Here is a 22,946-nt window from a genome sequence, read left to right on the forward strand (position 1 = left end):
CTCAAGTGGAGGGCAATCGCACACAGAACACCATGTGTGGTCATTGCCCATGAAGAGGAGCTATGCCAGAGCAGAGAGCAGAAAGGTCTCCCTGAGCAGGTAGAGACAGGTCAGTGTGGCAGCAAAGTTCACATGGGGGTTGAGGCAGGCAGCACACTGCAGCCCCTTCCCCCAGTTCCCCAGGGGGGCCTGTGATCTCAGGCTACCGTCTTGGTGGGCTGCGTCCTGTGTTGAGGGATGCCCCGTTCATTCACTCACCTTGTGTTTTGTCTTTGCACCCAGTGCCAGTCTTCGGCTAGATAACTAACTCACCCTTAGAGGCCCAGTTCAGAAGGTGCCCACTCCATGAAGACTTGCTAATGGCCACCCCTTCTTCTTGGTGCATCTGGGCTCATCTGAAACTCCCCAGGGCTCTGATCATGCTTGATTACCTCTCCAGCCTGTGAGATCTGTGAGGACACTGGACCAGACTATGAAGGAACTCAAACTGTGATGATGCCTGAATGAGTAGTAAAAGAAACACACCACGTGTGAGTTCATCAAAGGTCTCTTTCTTCTCTTCCCTCTTTCTGGGACCAGGAGCTGAGGGGCCGTGTCTCACCCTCACCTCATCTGACACTTTAGTAGTTAGCAGAATTTTTATTTTCAATTGAATAAAGAAATTTCATGACTGTATCTCCTTGAGAAACAAATGGCAGGACTCCTTCCAGATACCCGAGCCAAAATAAGACATTCTGGGACATAAGATGTCTGGGCCCCTGGGCAGCAGGAAGTAGGAAAACAAACAGATGGGCACAGTCTTCACCCTCTGCCACCAGGACACACTTGCTCCCTCTTTGGACTTAACCAACATGCCTCATAATTAGCTGACTACAGCTGTAATTCAAGGTCTCTCCTTGGATGGTATGTCTTTTGGAGACAGATTTAGAGGCCACCAGACCTCAATTCTCAGAGAAGTCAATGGCATCCCATTCCAGTACTCTTGCCTGGAAAATCCCATGGATGGAAGAGCCTGGTAGGCTGCAGTCCATGGGGTCGCTAGGAGTCGGACATGACTGAGCAACTTTTCACTTTTCACTTTCATGCATTGAAGGAAATGGCAACCCACTCCAGTGTTCTTGCCTGGAGAATCCCAGGGATGCGGGAGCCTGGTGGGCTGATGTCTATGGGGTCGGACACGACTGAAGCGACCTAGCAGCAGTAGACCTCAATTCTAAGCTCTCTGTGTGACCTAGGACAAGTCACTCTTCCCCTTGGATTTTCTGTTCCTAATGCCAAGTAAATCTGCTTTTCTCTGCCAGACAACCTTCCATAGGTCAGGCTTGGCTGAGTTCCTGATGACTGTGTGAGGCTAGAGCTCTTGCTGTCCCTAAACCCCCAGCCTGCAACATAGAGGTGAATGTCTTATGGAGGAACATGGGAGCGAGTAGGGAAGGTGGACACTGTCAGGGTGGCACCAAAATACAGAGAACTGGACCTCGGGCACCTCCAGTGGGCCCCGGTGTAACGCCACGGGCCACATTCCCTGAGCGTGCCACTACATGAGCAGTTGCCCTCTACCTCTGCAGGATTAAAGAGCTGCTGCAGTTGCTGCCTTTCAGCACCCCTAGAGGAGCTCAGGGTGGAGAGCGTAAAGGAGTCACATGTGCTGTGGGAAAAACTGGCACGACAAGGCTTCAGATAGACATTTTCAGAAGATGATTTTATGAGCCCAGCCTTGTATCTCCTCATATTTAGAAAAGCACTAAAATCCTTCATGGTAACTTCTGCTCTTTGACGAAACAGTCATCTGCATGAGACAAACTTTCTGGGAAAATCTACGGGCTTGATTACATCTCCACCAAAGTCACATTTACAGAACTTCCCCTACCTCTGCAGCAGTTTCTCAATGCCATCTGAGACTCTGTCCCCCAGGCCATCATTCTGCCCGAAATAAGACAACTCACCACTCTCAACATTATGAATTTTAAGTCAGCAACACAAGCTCCCATGTGCTAAAGTCCCAGCTTGAGGGGCATGGCCCGAAGAGGGCTGAAGGGCATGTCAGGAGCAGCCCACACACAGGAACCTGTGAAGCCCAGGGCTCAGAGCACACTGGGGACTGGAGCCTGGCTGGCGGGGTGCCCAGCCTGGGGGCATCAGTGGCCACACCTCCCTGAGGAGCCTGGTCAGTACTTGGTTGGGAGACTTCAAATTCTGGAGGGTCAGGATCTTGCCACCTTTCTCTTCTGCCCTCTCGTTTGTCACACTAACCTCAACTCCTCCTGCACAGGACCCCTTTTCTTTAGCCGCCATCAGGAGACATCCATCGGTCATGTGGGGTTTTGAGAGGCAGCAGGGCTGAGCTTCTGTCCATTGAGCTTGATGGTAGCTCCGGGGTGGTGGGGCGAGTTGAGGATCTGCAGGATAGCAAGATGCAATGCCCTGGACTGGAATGTATAAAATGATGGCAATTGTTATATTCTGTGTATTGTTCACAGTAAAAAAGATTGTGTCTCTAAGCTTCTTAATGCACGTAGAATGGGCAATTCTTAAGCAAAAGAGAGGAACCAACCCTTGGCTAAAACACGGGTGAGCCTCAAAAGCCTGACACTAAGTGTGAGAAGCCAGCCAGAAATGTCCACTTGTGCAACTCCAATTATCTGAAATACACAGAACAGGCAAGCCCACCGGTAAACAGCACCCAGGTGATTGTTGAGGGCTAGGGAAAGGGGAAGTGGCTGTTTAGTGAGTTTTTGATTTCTTTCTGAGGTAATGAAATGTTCTGAATTTATTGTGATGACAGTTGAGCAAATTTCTGTGTAAACTGAATCATTCCATTGTAAGCTTCTGAAAGGGTGAATTTTATGATGTACATTTTCTCTTCAAACATTAGCATGCAATTTTTAAGAAAGAACATGAAAGCATGACATCCTAAATTTGGTTCTCACGCTAATAATTTCTGCAGACATGAGCAAAGACCTCCTCCTCAAAGGAGAATGTGCGTGCATGTTCAGTCATGTTAGACTCTGCAATCTATGAACTGTAAACCTCCAGGCTCCTCTGTCCACAGAATTCTCCAGGCAAGCATACTGGATTCCGTTGCCGTTTTCTTCCCCCGGCACTCTTCCCAACCCAGGGATTGACCTCACATCCACATTGACAGGTGAATTCTTTGCCACTGAGGCACCCACAAAGCTTCCGAATAGGAACAAGCAAGTTTATCCAGAACTTGTCCGTATAGCAGAGGAGTCAGCCACCACTACTCACCTGAGGCTGAAACACTGGGCACGCGTGGGAGTGGGGACGATTTCTGGTGAAACAACAGGCAGGCTTTCCAGGCTTGAAATTGTGATGAGCTGGAGGCAGGTTGACAGAGACGTGTTCCCACGTGATTGCTTGGGGGAACAGATTTGGCATTACATTTCCACTGTAAAGGGAAAGGCTGGAAAGGAGGATGGTGTGAGGCACTGATCTTGGGGCGTATTGCTGTAGAGGGTGGGATTTGGCTTCCTGGGTTGGTTGCTATAAGGCGTGGGCCTGTTTGGAGGGAGAGGATCAGCAGCTCCCAGGAAGGATTTAGAGAATTCTGAATCGTGGAACACGTCTTTCATGATCTTCAAATAGTGTGGACAAAGAAACTGTATTCAACGTTTTAAAAATTAACTGCAAAGTGATCACAGTGGGAACAAAGGCGATTTTCACTATTGTGAATTTTAGAATTTGGTTATATTGTTCTAGTGACTTAATGAAAACTATTCACTCATTTTTATTATGCTAAACACCACCGTGCGGCCTTCTGATCGACCTCGCGCAACGGGCACCACATGACGCACCACTGTTTGCGCACCTCACCTGGGGGACCTGGGTCGCACACGGGCAAAGGTCCGCGCGAGCACCCAGCTTCAAGCACGGCCATTAGGCATCGCGTTGCCCGTCCCAGAGCACTCAGTGTCCCCGCGCACGGAGGCCAGATTCTGGAGAAGCCTCTGACGATCGGCCCCGCCAGGAGTTCAGTTGGGGTTCTCTTGACCGTCACTGTGTGGCGGAGGCAGGTCCCTGTCTCCCAACATCCGTTAGGCGCTTCCGACCCCCCAGCGGGATTGGCGGACGGGACGTGCGTGCCCCCCGCCAACCTGCGGGGTCCCCGTGGCCACCACAGGGAAGAGACTTGTGGTGTTTCCCAAGTCAGGGTCAACACGACCTGCGGAGGGGTCCGCGGCGGCACCGTCCGGAGCCCTGTTCCCGCCGGACCTGAGAAGCGAACGTGGCCGCCTTTGAACAGCCGCGCCGGGGCGGCCCTAGGCCCCAAGGACGAAGAACGCACCCTGAGCCGCCCGTGGGCAGGGTCATCGCGGTCCCACAGGATGGAGAACGTGGAGGTTCGGGCTCGATTTCCGAGTCCTAGTTGCGCATTCGGGCCCGTCCCTCCCCCGGGAAAGATGTCAGAGATTGGGGATTAGGGTTAACTGGATCCACGGGTCAGAGACGCGGACACCCGGCGCAGTTGTTCCATCTCCAGGCCGCTTGTAAATGGAACACACTGGACAGTCTCAGGCGCCATCACATCGTACAACCACAGGCAGGTCTGCGAGCAGAAGAGCACCCAGGAGTGCTGATCAACCCAGTCAAGCAACCGGGAACTTCAGGGCGCCTCAACGGTCACCATCCTAAACAGCCCTGCAAGCACAATCTTCAGCGATAGCAGGAAACACCTAGGCCTCAGCAATGCCGGGACTTTCGCCGCCAGTGTTGCCGGCTCCTGGAACGCTTCTTCGCGCCTGGCTGCCAAGTCACAGCCCTTACAGAGGTCGCAGACGCTCCAAAGGGAAGTGTGATGCTTGAGTGCTCAGACGTGTCAGACTCTGCGACCACACGGACTATGTAGCCAACCAGGCTCCCCTGTCCGTGGGATTTCCCAGTCAAGAATCCTGGAGCGGGTTGCTGTGCCCTCCTCCCGGGGATCTGCCCAACCCAGGGATCGAACTCACTGGCAGGCAGGGTCTTTACCACGAGCGCCACCAGAGGGAACGAACAATTTCAAAGCGGTAGTCTGGCGGCTCCGGACAGCCGGCTGGAACAGCCCCAGGGCGGATCCCTGTCACCGGCCTGCCGCGGAGGACACAGCCGCGCCGGCAAACGCCCTAGCTCTTCCTGGGCCGTCTGCCCTGGAGCGGCTCCCGGCTCCGCACAGCTCGCCGCGGGGACGCGCCGGGACCCTGGAGCGGGAGGGGAGGACGAGGAGCGGAAAAGAGCTCCCTGGGGCGCTTCCGCGGAGACGGGCTCCCTCGCGCGACTCCCGACGCGGAGGGGGCAACAAGGCGGACTTGAACTGCATGGACTGTAAAACTGCAACCATGAAAGTAATCGGAGAAATCTTTATGTATCATTCATACTGTGATTTCAGAATGGAGGCCTTGTAAAGTACTTTTTAAGTCTAGAACTCATCAAAGAAATGAACCATGAAATTGACTACAAACTGATTTTTACATATTTCGCAAAGACCCATGATAACAAACGGGTATCTGGGGAACACGTGTGCAAATTCATGTATAATAAAAAAAATTGAGATCAGCGTTACTTAATATAGAAGGAGAGCATTTGAAATTATAGCCATTAAGAGGAAGTAGGTAGTAAATTCTAGTACAACCACTCAAGACAATCGGCAATTTGCGTTTTGGTTATTAATGTTTTTTAAATGAGATAAATCTGCAGGTACTTGGAAGGGAGTTGGGAATGAACTATTCAACGAAAATAACAAGTTGTAGAACTCCCAATGGTGTTATTTTTCAAAAAATAGAACATTATCATTTAAATAAATTTGGATGGAAAGACAAAGGAATTAAAATTGCTTAACCAATTTTAAAAAAACACAAAAATCAAGTCTTCCTTGTAACCTAGTCTCTGGAGTCAGAAAAGTGAACGTCTCTAGAAATAAAGATGGGCCACACCTCCTACTTTTCTGCCCTCTCCAACTACAGCCTCCAGATTGGCAACTGGCATCCCAGCCCCTCAATGTCTGTGCTCCTCCTGCACCCAGCACCAAGTGGGGTGGGAGGCAACCTGGACCCTACAGACCTGGGCTCAGGCCTCCTTCCTCATCCTGGGTGCCCGCCACAACCCCCCCCCCCACCCCCAAGCCATTCACTCAGTCCCCCCGATCATTCCCCCCAGGGCCTCCTTCTTCGTCCTGGGTGTCCCCACCCCAGCCATTCACTCAGTACCCCCCCCCCCACTCCCCGCCACAGATCGTTCCCCACAGGGGCTGCCGGCCCCACCCCAATGGGTGCAGCCTTCTCTCCATGAGCCTTGAGCAGTTTTCCCAATGGAAGGACGTTCTCTCCCACAGCAGGTGCCAACTAAGGGGACAACAGAACTCTGGCTCCTGGACACATGGTGCGCACTTTCTCCTCACGTCTGATGAGGACGCCTGGTCACAGTGGAGATGATACAGGCACCACCCCCTGACCCCACGTTTAGTAAAACCTTCACTAGTGCAGAGTTGTGGATATTGCATCAAGACCTCACTTTTTAATGACAACATTCCTGGATAACTAGTAAGTAACATATAATATGTAGCTTTTATTTGAGGTTTTTTTTTTTCTGTTCTAAGCACTTACCTATTAGATCTTTCAATCACTCTACTCTCTCAGGAAGTAATGAACTTTACTCACACATGAAAATTGTGAGGTTCAAAAGGGGACATAATTTGTCCATCGTCAAAGCTGGTAAAGGGCAGAACATGGCTCTTGCTTACCTTGTATTTAGTCTGTAGATTTAATTAATGTTTATGTGGAGCAGAATATATTTATAAACTCACAAGTAAAAAATTTTATAATCATCAGTCAGTAAGTAGGAATTTATGATCTGTTGTTGGAGAATGTCCATGTTATTTCACCCCACCCCTCATGTGATGTTGCTTCATTCATGAAAGTCATTGTGTATTCAGAGTGTGCACATCTCTGATAAATCTGAAAGGCAAATGCCAAGTCAGCCCAAAGGAATATCAGACTTCAATTCAGCAGGCTTGCGATTTTGACACACACGGCCGCCCTTTCCTAGCACTGTCATCCTCAACCATCAGCTCTGGACATTTGGGGCATGGAGTGACCTGGACCAGAATGCCCAGCATGCTTTTAGGAATCAGTGACCTTTAAAGTGTGACTGTGAACTTTATCCGACAAGGATGGCCCTGCCAGGCCCCTCCCAGAGGAAGCTGCCTAAGGATGCGATGCTAGAGAACAGCGGTCATCTGCTCACCTGTTCGCTGTGGGTGAGACTGTCAGCATTTATTTACTTACTAGAGAATCACCTAGAAGAGCTTCCCCAGAGCTCACTCCCCTCTACCCAGACACACACACTCTCCTACAGCACTTAGGACATGGAGGAAGAGATTCTGTTCATTTGGTTATTTCATCTTGAGCATGTCAAGCGATTGTAGGCTTTCTGAAAACAATCGTATGTCTTTCTTATTGCTCCATATAGAACACTCAGAGCAGTGCTGGGCACTCATTTCATGGGGGCATTAAATGGATAGAAACTTTCTGCTGTGAAAACCATGGTGGAATTCAACCGTACAAAGTTAAATAGAGAAGACATTATCCCTTTAAAATACAATTCTTGGAGTTGGGACTGAGTTATGTTACTGGATATTTTTTTAAAATAAAGTTCAGTCTACTATAGAACAGGTGATTCACAGTGGTCACAGGAAAGGGGAAAAGGAGATTCTGTCAGCCACCTTGGGCCTGGGTTTGAGCATGAGTAGACAGTTCCTGGACTTCTGAGCCCAGCGTCAGTGTCCTCCCTGCTCTGGGAAGGGGCTGGCAGTGTGTCCCAGGGCTCAAGACGTCTTTTCCTGAGCTGCTCTTTACTGTTCACCTTGCGTCTCCTCCTGATGGGAACTTGAAGACCACACACAGATAACACAGAACCGCACATCCATGTACATTTTTCCACAGAGGGTTTTTGACTCTACATAGATGTGATTTCCTGGCTGGACCAGGAGAAGAGAGGTGGAGGGCAGAAAGGACTCTCAGAGTCCCAGGTCCAGGTGGATCCAGGCTCCTGGGTTCTGTGTGGAGAGGAGACTGCTCAGGGAGCAAACAGGACCAGTCACATCAGCTACAGAGTCTCTTCAGGAAAAGGTCTGAAAGCTCTGACATCTTGGCAGGCCAGTGCAGAAATAGCCCTTGGATAGTGTCCTAATTCTCTGAACACACTGATTTTGATTCTTCTTAGTGTATATTCTTTGGCTTCAGAGAGAGTTGTTTCTATTATTATTGGAGCTAAACATTCAAGTAGCCATGTTTGTTTCAGGCTCTCACCTTTATTGACTTTCCTTGACATTAAACCCTCATTTTATTTTTTGTTCATTTTACCCTTAAAAATATTCTACATCAATATTTCCATATTGTATGTTCCATCAATGTTTCATATTGTATATCTAATAACTATTACATTCTCCCATTTCTGTGTTAAAAGCCAATACTTGACACATATGTACCTTAGCTTTGCAAACATTTCCAAAATTTTCCTTCCCCTAAGTCACTCTACTTATTTCTTTTCCCTCTTTTTTCAGGCATGGAAGGTAGACCTAGAAAGCATGGAAGGATACCCACACAGGATACCTTCAGGAAGGGCCCATTTATCTACAGGTCAATGGTAAGTTTCTTGAGGATGAAATCTGCTCATCACATTAGTGACCTGGTAATGGGATGAGTTAGGAATTCAGCACAATCTTCAGAAGAAAAAATAGGCATGAGCATAAATGCCATCCAGTAGAAAGTTTTGAACAGTGTAAGGTTGGGGATAATATTGTCCTGAAGTCAAATTGTAACTTCAGCTTTAAGAGAAGGGTAATTGCCTCAGCATAGCTTGTATACATAATGCTTGAAAACTAAAGAAGACTTAAAACTCATTTAGAACATTAAGCATGTGAGAGACCACAAAAGAGAAAATGCTTATGCATTCAGCAAAGTAACACCACATGAAAACAAAACAAACATGGAGAGTTTCCAAAGGAGACCATCACAGAGAGAGCGGACCGCTGTCAGTGCGCAGAGAAACAGTACCTGGATGTACGCGGGCAGTCTCTCACGGCCTCTCCTCTCCGTGCAGGTTAGCAGAGGCTTCATATTGGAAAAGAGGCATGAATGGAACGCATATGAGGGCGCTTTCACATATAACAACGTCGACTCCACATGTATTAACTCATGCAGAAGAGAACCCCAATAAATGTTATGAATGTGGGAAAGAATTCAAGGAGAGCACTTGCTTTTATGTGCACCAAAAATTCAGATAAGAGAAAAACCCTATACTTGTCGCCAAGTTGGAAGAGCCTTTGGCCATTCTTTATTCATATTTTAACTAACAGAAGGTGAATTCTACTATAGAGTTCAACTGTTAACATGGGAAAGCTTCAGTCGATGCTCTAAACTTAGACAATATGAGAGAACTTGCCCTAGAGAGACCCCTACAAATGTTGTGAAGGAGGGAAATAACTCAGCTGGAGACTTGGCTGTGTATACACCAAAAATCACACTGTAGAGAAATCCTGAAAATGTAATGAATGTGTGAGATCCTTCATCAGAGGCCAACTTTTATTCCCACCTATAAGCCCCCACACAGGAGAGAAGACCTTTATCTGGAATGACCATGGAAGAGCTTTCAGTGAATCTTCATTCCTTCAAAGTCATGGACTCATTCACACTGGAGAGAAACCACATGAGTGTCATCTATGTACAAAAGCATTAGATGAAGACATGACCTTAGTCATCATGTGAAAAGTCATGAATGGAGAAGAGCCTTTAGATGCCCCTCTCACATTTATATGCACAGAGAATGCAGGAAGAGACACCCTATGTCTGCAATCAATGAGGTAGATCCTCCAGCCAGAAGTTTTTTTTCTTAAACCACCAGGAAAGTCATGTGAAAATACACCCTGGCCCTGTTATCATGGTGGGATAACCTTCAGTGGGAGCTTCAGCCTTAGCACACACAGAGAACTCAGAGTGGACATTAATTCAGTTACTTTTGTTAGTTTAAAATTTTCACTTATTATCTCCTTCATAAATTTTAAAAAGTATAAATTAATTTCATCTTTAAACAAGGAGAATTGTGTGTACCTGGACAGGAAAATTCCAAGACCTGAGTCAGGCAGTACTTCATCTCCTATGTTAGAATTTTGTAGCCAAAGGATTTTCCCCAGAAGAACAGATAGATATCTTGGAACCAAAAAGTTAGAAGATCATTGCAGACTTGGAAAGTCCCATTTCTAGGTTCTGTTAGAACAGCAGGGGTAAATGTACTGATTCATGGAAAAGCACTGCCCTTAGAGATCCATTTGTAAGTCTACCCTCCAAAGATCCACTCTTTACCCAGATACTTTTCTTAGATGCCGAGAGAAAGATGAGCAGAGAGAGCGTGTCCATTTTATAAGTTAAACCTGCAAAACACTTACTTAGGGAAAGAGTTGGGCTCCCTGTTTAGATCAATTGCATGTTCTTTGTTGAGCAAAACATCCATTTTAGCACTGAGGTAAAATTAAGACTGCTGGGTGAAAGCATGGTTTGCTCATAGGCCTATAAGGCACACATAGTAGTTGCATTAAAGTCAAGTTCACTCCATGTATAAGTCAAAATGACTTTTCCATATCTTAACATGTCAACATTTCCTTTATCATTATCTTTCAGAAAAAAATGAAGAGGGTGTCTTAATAACTAAATATGAGAGAAGGCCTTTGGACAAGCACAGAAGTTTACTGAGGAGATGATGTCATGGGAACAATTTTTATTTTTAGAATTTATTCTAGATGGAAGAGTCTGAGTTGATGGGCCTGAGATGGAGATCCAGATATGAGTCATGCAGGGTCCATATTTCTGCTAGAGATGCTGCTGAGCCATAGGTAGACAGCCCTCTGTGAACAATTCCTTATTAACCTGGCAGAGCACTTGCAACGTTCGTGCAAACAGGTGAGGGGACCTTTGATACTCAGGAGGAATTGGGTTATTGAAAGAAGAGCCCCCAGTGCCTGTCTGACTGAGAGAGGACAGTGGTGACGGTCATCCAAGGGGAGATGCCAAAATCCTGCGACACTGGGGGGTTACATTGTCCTTTGGTGTTGCTTCACTGTTCTGCACTGTAGCTGCTCCTTCTTAAATTTATTTTCTGTTAAAAAAAATATGAAGAATCAAGGAAAGTCAGGGAAAGTGGAGTAGGTACTCTTGGCCCCAGAGCCACTTTCTGAAGAAAAAAAAAATCAATTATTTCAGTGCCCGAGATGACATTTGGAACCTCTGGTATAATTACCATTAAATATCTAGTTTCCGTGTACTGAGAGTGACCTCCTTCCCATGTGTGCACATTAAAGCAGGTGAACTGGCTCATGTGCGGCCCACGTCACAGCAGCAGGAAGTGCAGGAGTGGAATCACAGGGTGAATGACCAGATACGAGGCTCATGTGTGGCTCACGTCACAGCAGCAGGAAGTGCAGGAGTGGAATCACAGGGTGAACGACCAGATACGGGGCTCATGTGCGGCCCACATCACAGCAGCAGGAAGTGCAGGAGTGGAATCACAGGTTGAATGACAGGGTGAATGACCAGATATGGGGCTCATGTGTGGCCCATGTAACAGCAGCAGGAAGTGCAGGAGCGGAATCACCTGGCCTGTTTATTGGCTTTTGACGGGCGAGCAACCAGACCCCACACTCGGTCTTTTGTAACAGATTTTGGCCCCCAGGACGGGGCTGCCTGCTGCTGGCTCCTGTGCTTTCACGGCACCTGGCTTACCTGGGTTTTCTAGGGGAGATCTATGGCCATGACAGTGTATGAGCCTGCTTGTGGTTAGCTAGCCCCTAGTAGGGGATATGGGACGTGTTCCTAGCAGCTATCAAAACCATTTGTTTTGAGAATCCTCTCTGTTTCTCCCCTTCTTGGCACTGGCTGCCAACTTGTGCTTTTCATTGGCGGAATGGAAACTTGCATCTAGGAGGAGCTGACAAGCTCCACGAGTGGGTAAGTCCACTGAGCACTGGTGTGCACACAGCGACCTTCCCATGTGTGGGTGTTAGTGCTATGTGGGCATTCCTGCCAGTTGGTTCTGATGTGTGTCTGATGTTGAGGATCATTTGTGAGCACGGACTGCTATTTAGGCATTTTTACCAGTTGGTTCTGACTCCTGGCTAACAGAGCAGGATGGCTGCAGCCCTCAGCAGGTGGCCATTGCGCTGTCTCATTATGCTGCTCCCTGTTACTAGGCAACAGGTCTTGTGCAGCCATTGGTCGGCGCCTCAGTCGGCTCCACCCAGAAGCAACCGACTGTTGACGAGTGTTAGTTGTCCTGCTCAACTATTGGTCAGCACCACAGCGGGCCCTGCCTACTGGTAACTGTCAGTGAGGGACCACTGGGGAAGCGATTCAGCCAGGGGTCAGTGGGGTCCTGGTCACCCAGTGGAGAGTGAGGTAAGAGGCAGACTCAGGCCTTCTCCGGGAGACCCTCCAGATTCCCCAGCCTTCGGTCCGTGGGTGAGTGGAGGGCCCAGGGAACAGACTGGGGCTCCATCCCTCAGGGCTCCAGAGGCCTCACAAGGCCTCCACTGGCCTTGGTCCAGCCCTTGAGGCAGCGGTGAACCTCTCCCTCACCCCTGTCTCTGTGACCTAATAGCAGTGGCCGTCCGTATGAGTCACAGTTTGTGGGACCGGGCCTCCCCATTTGGGCAGCTGAGGAGACTGAGGGTCAGTTGAGTTGGGTGCCTGGCTCCTTCAGGGATGATAGCAGAGCAGGCCTTGGAAACCTGGACCTGAAGGAGCTGCCAACTGAGATCTGCTTCCTCTCAACCAGGACTGGGACCTTGGACGGTGAAAGGTGTGCCTTGGGACCTTGCCCTTTCTTGTCAGGACAGAGAGTAACATTCATCTGTACAGACTTACAGGAACATCATTACCAGACCTCAGAAACAAACGTTCTGACCCCGAGAAGTCTGCAACAACTAACCACACCCATCCCTCAATTTTTGCTTTTAAGGGGGCTTGCTGAAAGGTTTCATTAATGTTGGAGTTCTTAGGGCATGAGCGACCCATCTTAGGGCATGAGCAACCCATCTCCTTGTATGGATGTGTATTAAGACTTTCTCTGTTCCAAGCTCATTATAATGTTTAGAATTGATAGGCCTCACTGTGTGCCTGGCACATGGGCTTGTGAATTCAGTAACATAACTACCCGTGAGGACTGTTTGTGTCAGGGAAATGTTCCTTTGGGACTCTGTACTGGTCACCCTTGGAGAGGGTTTGTGACTCATCTGTCACTCAGTGTGTGAGACTGTATTCCATTTGTGTGATTGGTATTCTTGCTGCCTTATGCAAAATGACAACTCATTAGGGCACAATTAAGCAAAATTTTAGCTACAAAATTATAACTAAGACAAAGAAAGATGACTATTATTATTATTATTATTTTGAATAACGTATGGCAGCAGCAGATAGTGAAGGACAGGGAATCCGGGCGTGCTGCAGTCTGTGGGGTCACAAAGAGTCGGACACAACTGAATGACTGAGCAACAAAAAAATGGCAACATTATTTTTTAAGCTTCAGGGAAAATTGGTTAAGATGAAACTCTTGAAAGTCACAAAAACTGATTCTTTTTGTATATGCAGTTAGGGAAAGCTAGCTTGATAAAACAGTTTTCCTGGCTCCTGAGAAAACAAAAATATGCCTAGGAGAAAGCTTGAAGTTAACTCTTATCAAGTCCTTGAAATACAAACACAGTCCACTTTGCCTGTGACTTTGGTCTTTGGATAATTGGGTAAAACTTCAAGCTAAAAAAAAAAAAAAGAAAAAGAAAAAAGAAAGAAGCCTTTCAAGAATAAGTATGTAAATTCGGCTATTCTATTATCCATAAACTGATTAGTTTAATTGCAATGGCTGATTCATAAAATGTAAAAAGATGAAAGAATGAGATCTCTGTCTGAATGTTTGTGTGTCTCAGCACGTGTGTTTGTCTTTGTATTATATTGCTGAGGTTAATTTGTAAAGAAGCTCTATTTAATTGTCCTTAAAAATATGGTCACTTACAAGTCAAAGAAATCTAAATTTACTTCCTTTTGTCTTGTAAGACTAGAGGGAAATTAAAGATGTTTTGGTTTATTAAACCTGTATGTTGTACTACTGAAGAAAAATTATGCTATGAAAAGCATGTATGTTTTTAGGGGTTATAGAGTATGTTCTTGAGTTTGCCAATCAAAAAATGCTGGTATAATATTTGACTCACTTAGTTTCATTAAGGCTTCAAGGAGTAAAAATTGTGATATGTAAAAATAATAAGGGGAAGATTTCTGTGTGTAAAACAAGTAGGATATGTGTTGTTGTGGAAGAGAAGATATTTTTGTTGAAGAAAAATGATAGTTTTTTCCTACAGTTCTTTGTTTTTTGACGAAGAAATACAGGACAAATTCGTTTGGATCTAAAAAATAAAAGGTTTGTGAAAAAGAAACTTAGAGAAAAGATTTTTGTATGTTGTCAGGATTAATGTTAGACTGAATTTAATTAGATATATAAATTTTGTTATTAACAGTAAACTGATGCAAGACTGAATTTGTTCTTTTTCTCTGTTAAGAAAACAAAGTTCTCCTGGAATATTGATCTGACTTTGGTAACAGAGACTTCTAATGGAAAGTACTTGTTTGGTTTCTAGTTTTGACCCTAATGTACAGGATGGAAAAGTTGTCCAGTGAAGTTGTTGCAAAGTATAGCTACTCATGGTGTGCAGCACTGCTGGCTCTAAGTTTGCTGCTTAAAGCACATGTGTGTTGTTTGTGTGACGACTGGGGATAGACGATAAAACATATGGCCTATAAAACATTCCCCTAGTAACATAACTCTGAGCCTGTTCGTGATGTCTGATTAGTTTCTTCCCCCTGGACAACTGGGCAAATATATAAACAAAAAAGAGGCCTAGCGCCGAGGGACATGGATCGACTCAGAGCAGGCCAGAGAGCCGCTCTGGCAACGTTGGAAAAATACATTGATTATCAATGCTCCCTATGGAAGGAATTACAACTAAAAGGGGAAATGATGGAAGAAATTTTCATATACTGAGGCATGGGGAAGTCATTTTGGCCTATACATCATTTAATACAAACTTCAGGTTAACCAAAACAGCCTGTTTGTGGCCTATTTAACATTCACTGGACATCTGCTTTAATCACTAAGACAATAATACAAAGAGGCATTTTGATTATTATCCTCATTGTAATAAATCTAGTAATTTTTAAATATTTGGGTACTATGAAAGTGTATTATCTTTCTTGCTCTGTACTGGTCCCTCCTCAAGATTGAGGAGTATCAAAGCAAAGTGAAAGCGAAGTCGCTCAGTCGTGTCCGACTCTTTTCGACTCCATGGACGGTAGCCTACCAGGCTCCGCGGTCCATGGGATTTTCCAGGCAAGAATACTGGAGTGGGCTGCCATTTCCTTCTCCAGGGGATCTTCCCAACCCAGGGATCGAACCCGGGTCTCCTGCATTGCAAACAGACGCTTTACCGTCTGAGCCATCAAAGCAAAGGGAAGATTCAAACGGAGCAGGCCCTATGGTCCTTGCCTCTCAGCTCGCCTCTCCCCCCACCCCCGCCCCACCCTGCTGCCACCCACCATGCCCTTTGCCTGCCTTTTGTCTATGGAAAAAGTTTAATCAAAAAATAAGTTTAACCAGAGAAGTGAGAAACGCTGAAGCAAAGGAAAACAGCCAAAGGAGACTAAATAGTAATAATGTAGTCATTAAGCACAGTCAAGGATCTTTAATTCTTTCTCAAGGGCTATAGATAAATATTCTGAGCCACGTCCTGTGAGCTGTCTTACAGATACTAGACCATCAGGTGGAGAAATTAACTGCATGATGACCAGACTATATCCAAGATATGAGATTCCACAATTCCGAGAATCAGCTGCAAAGAAATGGGAACAGATGGACCCTGGAACTGAAGGTTCAGTTCTGTCGCTGTCGTGTCCAACTCTTTGTGACCCCATGCACCACAGCATGCCAGGCCTCACTATCCATCACCAACTGCCAGAGTCTACCCAAACCCATGTCCATTGACTCAGTGATGCCAGCCAACCATCTCATCCTCTGTCGTCCCCTTCTCCTCCTGCCCTCAATCTTTCCTAGCACCAGGGTCTTTTCAAATGAGTCAGCTCTTCGCATCAGGTGGCCAAAGTATTGGAGTTTCAGCTTCAACATCAGTCCTTCCAATGAAAACCCAGGACTGATCTCCTTTAGGATGGACTGGTTGGATCTCCCTGCAGTCCAAGGGACTCTCAAGAGTCTTCTCCAACACCACACTTCAAAAGCACCAATTCTTCAGCGCTCAGCTTTCTTTATGTTCTAACTCTCACATCCATACATGACTACTGGAAAAATCATAGCCTTGACTAGATGGATCTTTGTTGACAGAGTACTGTCTCTGCTTTTTAATATGCTGTCTACGTTGGTAATAATTTTCCTTCCAAGGTGTGTCTTTTAATTTCATGGCTGCAATCATCATCTGCAATGATTTTGGAGCCCCCCAAAAATAAAGTCAGCCACTGTTTCCACTGTGTTTCCCCATCTATTTGCCATGAAGTGATTGGAAAAGATGCCATGATTTCAGATTTGTGAATGTTGAGCTTTAAGCCAGCTTTCCCACTCTCCTCCTTCACTGTCATCTGCTGCTGTTACTGCTAAGTCACTTCAGTCGTGTCCGACTCTGTGCGACCCCATAGATGGCAGCCCACCAGGCTCCCCCATCCCTGGGATTCTCCAGGCAAGAACACTGGAGTGGGTTGCCATTTCCTTCTCCAATGCATGAAAGTGAAAAGTGAAAATGAAGTTTCTCAGTCGTGTCCGGCTCTTAGCGACCCCATGGACTGCAGCCCACCAGGCTCATCGGTCCATGGGATTTTCTAGGCAACAGTACTGGAGTGGGGTGCCATTGCCTTCTCCATTCACTGTCATCAAGAGGCTCTTTAGTTCCTCTTCACTTTTTGCCATAAGGCTGGTGTCATCTGCATATCTGAGGTTATTGATGTTTCCCCCCGGCAATCTTGGTTCCAGCTTGTGCTTCCTCGAGCCCAGCATTTCTCATGATGTACTCTGCATATAAGTTAAATAAGCAGAGTGACAGTATACAGCCTTGATGTACTCCTTTTCCTATTTGGAACCAGTCTGTTGTTCCATGTCCAGTTCTAACTGTTGCTTCCTGACCTGCATACTGGTTTCTCAAGAGGCAGGTCAGGTGGTCTGGTATTCCCATCTCCTTCAGAATTTTCCACGGTGTATTGTGATCCACAAAGTCAAAGGCTTTTGCATAGTCAATAAAGCAGAAATAGATGTTTTCCTGAAACTCTCTTGCTTTTTCAATGATCCAGCAGGTCTTGGCAATTTGATCTCTGGTTCCTCTGCCTTTTCTAAAACCAGCTTGAACATCTGGAAGTTCATGGTTCATGTATTGCTGAAGCCTGACTTGGAGAATGTTGAGCATTACTTTACCTAGCGTGTGAGATGAGTGCAATTGTTCAGTAGTTTGAGGATTCTTTGGCATTGCCTTTCTTTGGGATGGGAATGAAAACAGACCTTTTCCAGTCCTGTGGCCACTGCTGAATTTTTCAAATTTGCTGGCATATTGAGTGCAGCACTTTCACAGCATCATCTTTCAGGATTTGAAATAGCTTAACTGGAATTCCATCACCTCCACTAGCTTTGTTCGTAGTGATGCTTTCTAAGGCCCACTTGACTTCACATTTCAGGATGTCTGGCTCTAGATGAGTGTGAGTGATCACACCATTGTGATTATCTGGGTCATGAAGACCTTTTTTTGATACAGTTCTCCTGTGTATTCTTGCCACCTCTTAATATCTTCTGCTTCTGTTATGTCCATACCATTTCTGTCAATTATTGAGCCCATCATTGCATGAATGTTCCCTTGGTATCTTTAATTTTCTTGAGATCTCTAGTCTTTCCCATTCTATTGTTTTCCTCTATTTCTTTGCATTAATCACTTCAGTATTCTTGCCTTGAGAACCCCATGAACCGTATGAAAAGGCAAAAAGATAGGACACTGAAAGATGAACTCCCCAGGTCGGTAGGTGCCCAATATGCTACTGGAGATCAGTGGGGAAATAACTCCAGAAAGAATGAAGGGATGGAGCCAAAGCAAAAACAACACTCAGTTGTGGATGGGAGCAGTGATAGAAGCAAGGTCCGATGCTGTAAAGAGCAGTACAGCATAGGAACCTGGAATGGTAGGTCCATGAATCAAGGAAATTGGAAGTGGTCAAACAGGAGATGGCAAGAGTGAACGTCGACATTCTAGGAATCAGCGAACTAAGATGGACTGGAATGGGTGAATTTAACTCAGATGACCACTATATCTACTCCTGTGGGCAGGAGTAGCCATCATGGTCAACAAAAAAGTCTGAAATGCAGTACTTGGATGCAATCTCAAAAATGACAGAATGATCTCTGTTCGTTTCCAAGGCAAACCATTAAATATCACAGTAATCCAAGTCTATGCCCTGACCAGTAATGCTGAAGAAGCTGAAGTTGAACAGTTCTATGAAGACCTACAAGACCTTTTAGAACTAACACCCCCAAAAGATGTCCTTTTCATTATAGGGGACTGGAATGCAAAAGTAGGAATTCAGGAAACACTTGGAGTGACAGGCAAATTTGGCCTTGGAGTACAGACTGAAGCAGGGCAAAGACTCATAGAGTTCTGCCAAGAGAATGCACTGGTCATAGCAAACACCCTCTTCCAACAACACAAGAGAAGACTCTACACATGGACATCACCAGATGGTCAACACCGAAATCAGATTGATTATATTCTTTGCAGCCAAAGATGGAAAAGCTCCGTCAGCAAAAACAAGACTGGGAGTGGACCGTGGCTCAGAATATGAACTCCTTATTGCCAAATTCAGACTTAAATTGAAGGAAGTGGGGAAAACCACTAGACCATTCAGGTATGACCTAAATCAAATCCCTTATTACTATATAGTGGAAGTGAGAAATAGATTTAAGGGACGAGATCTGATAGACAAAGTGCCTGATGAACTATGGATGAAGGTTAATGACATTGTACAGGAGACAGGAATCAAGACCGTCTCCAAGAAAAAGAAATGCAGAAAAGCAAAATGGCTGTCTGAGGAGGCCTTACAAATAGCTGCGAAAAGAAGAGAAATGAAAAGCAAAGGAGAAAAGGAAAGATATACCCATTTGAATGCAGAGTTCCAAAGAATAGCAAGGAGACATAAGAAAGCCTTCCTCAGCGATCAATGCAAAGAAATAGAGGGACTGAAGGTTAACCCTAAAACAACTAAGATGTTCCTGCTCAGACCACTGTTGGCCAATTTGAAGATGACTGTCAGAGATGACTGTGCTCTGTCTATAAAAGCTGTTGTCCCCTGCCTGCTGGGGTGTGTGTGTGTTGGGGGTGGGGAACTTGTGTGTCAGCCTTTAGACAAATGTCTGCCCCCCGCCCCCAATTGCCAAATCTTGAAATAGAGCAAACTTTCCTTTTCACCAAACTGGCCTGTTTGTTGGCTTTTGAGTGGTGAGCAGCCGGACCCCACATACTCTTTTGGTAACAATTTTTTCTTAGATGAAAGAAGGCAACAGGTAGATTCCATCCCCAGCACAAGAATAATTGTAATTCTGGTGTCTTAGCTTTGATTTTAACGAAGATTACTGAGAGTAATGTAACCAGCTTTATATTTACCCAAAAAGATTTATTTCAAATAAATTAAGTGGTAAAATTCACTAAAAAATTAGCTGCTTATTTAATAAATCTCTAATCATATAGTGTTAAGAAAATACTACTAGTTCTTTAGTCAGGGCTGACAACATTTTCTAAAAGGCAAATAGTAAATATTTAAGATTTTACCACACGACCTGTGTTGCATATACTTATTTTTGTTATTGTAGGAGAAAAACAGCCACAGATAAAAGATAAATCAAGGAGCATGGCTGTGAGCCAAAGATATTTTATTTATAGACACTGAGATCTGACTGTCATATAATTCTTATGCCTCATGAAATACTTTTTTTTAAATTTAAAATTATGAAAACCCTTACTAGCTTGCAGGCCCTTAACACAGGCTGTGGTCAGAATTTGACCCTTGGGATGCAGGAAACCATGACATGTTCTAGAGAGCAATAATGGAACTGACCCTTCTTAGAAACCAACATTAAAAAACCAACTGTACTAGACACATGACAGATATCGGAAAACTCAAAACAAAAGCAACACAGAACACAAACTATGAAGAGCTGCCCAAGGTGTGAAGGAATCAGGTCCCGCCCAGGATGCCCAGCCTCCATGCATGCACAGTGCTTTCATGTTGCTGTCCTGAGCAGCCAGCAGTGCATGAGGCTGCTCTGTCCACATGCCCCCTGTCCTGCCACATGCAGGGCACCCATTAGTTGTGAGCAGCATTACTAGTTGGGCACAGTTCATCACCAAGTCACCACTACCTCCGTGTCTCCTGGAGGGAGAGAAGCCACCTTTGAATCCTCAGCCCTGTGCAGAGCTGTTATTCCAGCTCCTGTCCACCATGTGGTAGCTTGTTCAGGGTGCCGAGATCCATCCCAGAGCTAATCAGGGCTCGAGTCCTCAGAGGAATCCACACCATCCTTGCAACCCTCCAGGGAAGTGACCCTGCACCCACAGGAAGTGCAACTTCAGATCTCGGGGTGTCAGCTGGGTAAGGGGGAGGGGCAAGCATGGAAAAGGCATAGTGCATAGCTCTGCATGGATGAAAGCCACAGTCTTTGCTAATTGGTGTGATATTATATTAAAATTTTTTGTGTCTAAATATGAATAGGAAATTATGTCCCAGTCTTAATTTGTATAGATAGTTTTCTCTTTTTAACTTTTTACTTACTGTATTTTTTATTTCAACTTTCCAGTTTATCTTGCCAATTTTTAAATTTTTTTTTTATTTTTTATTTTTTTATCTTGCCAATTTTTCTGCAAGGATGTTCACTCTATTACAGATTTTTAGATGCTATTTATTAGGAATATCATATTTCTTCCACATATATTATAAATAGCATTCTGAGTTGACAGTTATCTTTAAAGAAAGGTAATACCCAAGAATGTTCAAACTACCGCACAGTTGCACTCATCTCACACCATAGCAAAGTAATGCTCAAAATTCTCCAAGCCAGGCTTCAGCAGTACATGAACCTAGAACTACCAGATGTTCAAGCTGGATTTAGAAAAGGCAGAGGAACCAGAGATCCAATTGCCAGTATCTCTCTCAAAAAGCAAGAGTTCCAGAAAAACATCCACTTCTGCTTTATAGACTACACCAGAGCCTTTGTGTGGATCACAGCAAACTGTGCAACGTTCCTCAAGAGATGGGAAAACCAGACCCCCTGACATGCCCGCTGAGAAACTGTTGTGGCCTGGAGGAGCAGAGGCCAGAACCTGCCCCAGGGCCGTCCTAGCAGGCATGCAGATGGACATCCCTAGGGCGGGGTGTGCTCCCTGCTCCGCTTCACTGCCTGCCCTGCGTCCATCTCCAGGGAGACAAAGCAAGATATTCCTGGTGAACAGCAGAGCCTGCGCTAATTAAACCCACCAGTGTAGCTATTCCCTAATGGTCTCATGTGACTTCTACCAATAAAAGTGCAGCTAAAAGGAGCCATTTTGTCTTCCTGCCATGGAAAGCAGGAGGGCCCCCTGACTCCCCGCTTGCCAAATTATATGTGTTTATCTTTTCATTACCCACCCCCCCCGCCCCCATTTCAAGTCTTTCTCATCTGCTGTGCTGGACATGGCCAGAAATCTGTATGCAGCTCAAGAAGCAACAGTTACAACCAGACATGAAACAATGGACTGCTTCCAAATAGGAAAAGGAGTATGTCAAGGCTGTATATTGTCACTCTGCTTATTTAACTTATATGCAGAGTACATCATGAGAAAGGCAGAGCTGAGGAAGCACAAGCTGGAACCAAGATTGCTGGGAGAAATATCAATCACCTCAGATACGCAGATGACACCACCCTTTTGGCAGAAAGTGAAGAGGAACTAAAAAGCCTCTTGATGAAGGTGAAGGTGGAGAGTGAAAAAGTTGGCTTAAAGCTCAACATTCAGAAAACGAAGATCATGGCATCTGGTCCCATCACTTCATGGGAAATAGATGGGGAAACAGTGGAAACAGTGTCAGACTTTATTTTTCTGGGCTCCAAAATCACTGCAGATGGTGACTGCAGCCATGAAATTAAAAGACACTTACTCCTTGGAAGGAAAGTGATGACCAACCTAGATAGCATATTCCAAAGCAGAGACATGACTTTGCCAACAAAGGTCCGGCTAGTCAAGGCTATGGTTTTTCCCGTGGTCATGTATGGATGTGAGAGTTGGATTGTGAAGAAGGCTGAGCACCGAAGAATTGATGCTTTTGAAGTGTGGTGTTGGAGAAGACTCTTGAGAGTCCCTTAGACTGCAAGGAGATCCAACCAGTCCATTCTGAAGGAGATCAGTCTTGGATGTTCTTTGGAAGGAATGATGCTAAAGCTGAAACTCCAGTCCTTTGGCCACCTCATGCGAAGAGTTGACTCACTGGAAAAGACTCTGATGCTGGGAGGGATTGGGGGCAGGAGGAGAAGGGGATGACAGAGGATGAGATGGCTGGATGGCATCACTGACTCGATAGACGTGAGTCTGAGTGAACTCCGGGAGTTGGTGATGGACAGGGAGGCCTGGCGTGCTGTGATTCATGGGGTCACAAAGAGTCGGATGCGACTGAGCGAGTGATCTGATCTGAAAGTTTTGTGAAGAAAGAAATGGAGCCTAGCTTCAGAAGGGAAGGGAAGTCCAGCAATGTCGAATGAGGTCCAGTGGTGGCTGGGGATTCATCTGGAGGAACTTCTCTGAAGAAGGGCCTGGGGTCCACCCGAAAGCTGAAGTGAGAGCCCGTGCCTGGGAGCGAGTG

General features: G+C 45.8%; 2 long non-coding RNA genes across 2 annotated transcripts; one reads left to right on the forward strand and one right to left on the reverse strand.

Annotated features, from left to right (window-relative positions):
• Positions 1-10,747: 10,747 nt before the first annotated feature.
• Positions 10,748-12,231, reverse strand: LOC133235971 (uncharacterized). Its single transcript, XR_009732698.1, has 2 exons — positions 12,141-12,231; positions 10,748-11,145 (listed from the first exon to the last, which is right to left on the reverse strand). It is a non-coding gene; the product is annotated as an uncharacterized LOC133235971 (long non-coding RNA).
• A 67-nt stretch (positions 12,232-12,298) lies between these two features.
• On the forward strand, positions 12,299-15,251 carry LOC133236828 (uncharacterized). The gene is made up of 2 exons (XR_009733066.1): positions 12,299-12,440; positions 12,745-15,251. It is a non-coding gene; the product is annotated as an uncharacterized LOC133236828 (long non-coding RNA).
• The last annotated feature ends 7,695 nt before the right edge of the window (positions 15,252-22,946 follow it).

This window comes from Bos javanicus, chromosome 23 (genome assembly GCF_032452875.1).
Source record: "Bos javanicus breed banteng chromosome 23, ARS-OSU_banteng_1.0, whole genome shotgun sequence".
NCBI classification, from domain to species: Eukaryota; Metazoa; Chordata; class Mammalia; order Artiodactyla; family Bovidae; genus Bos; species Bos javanicus.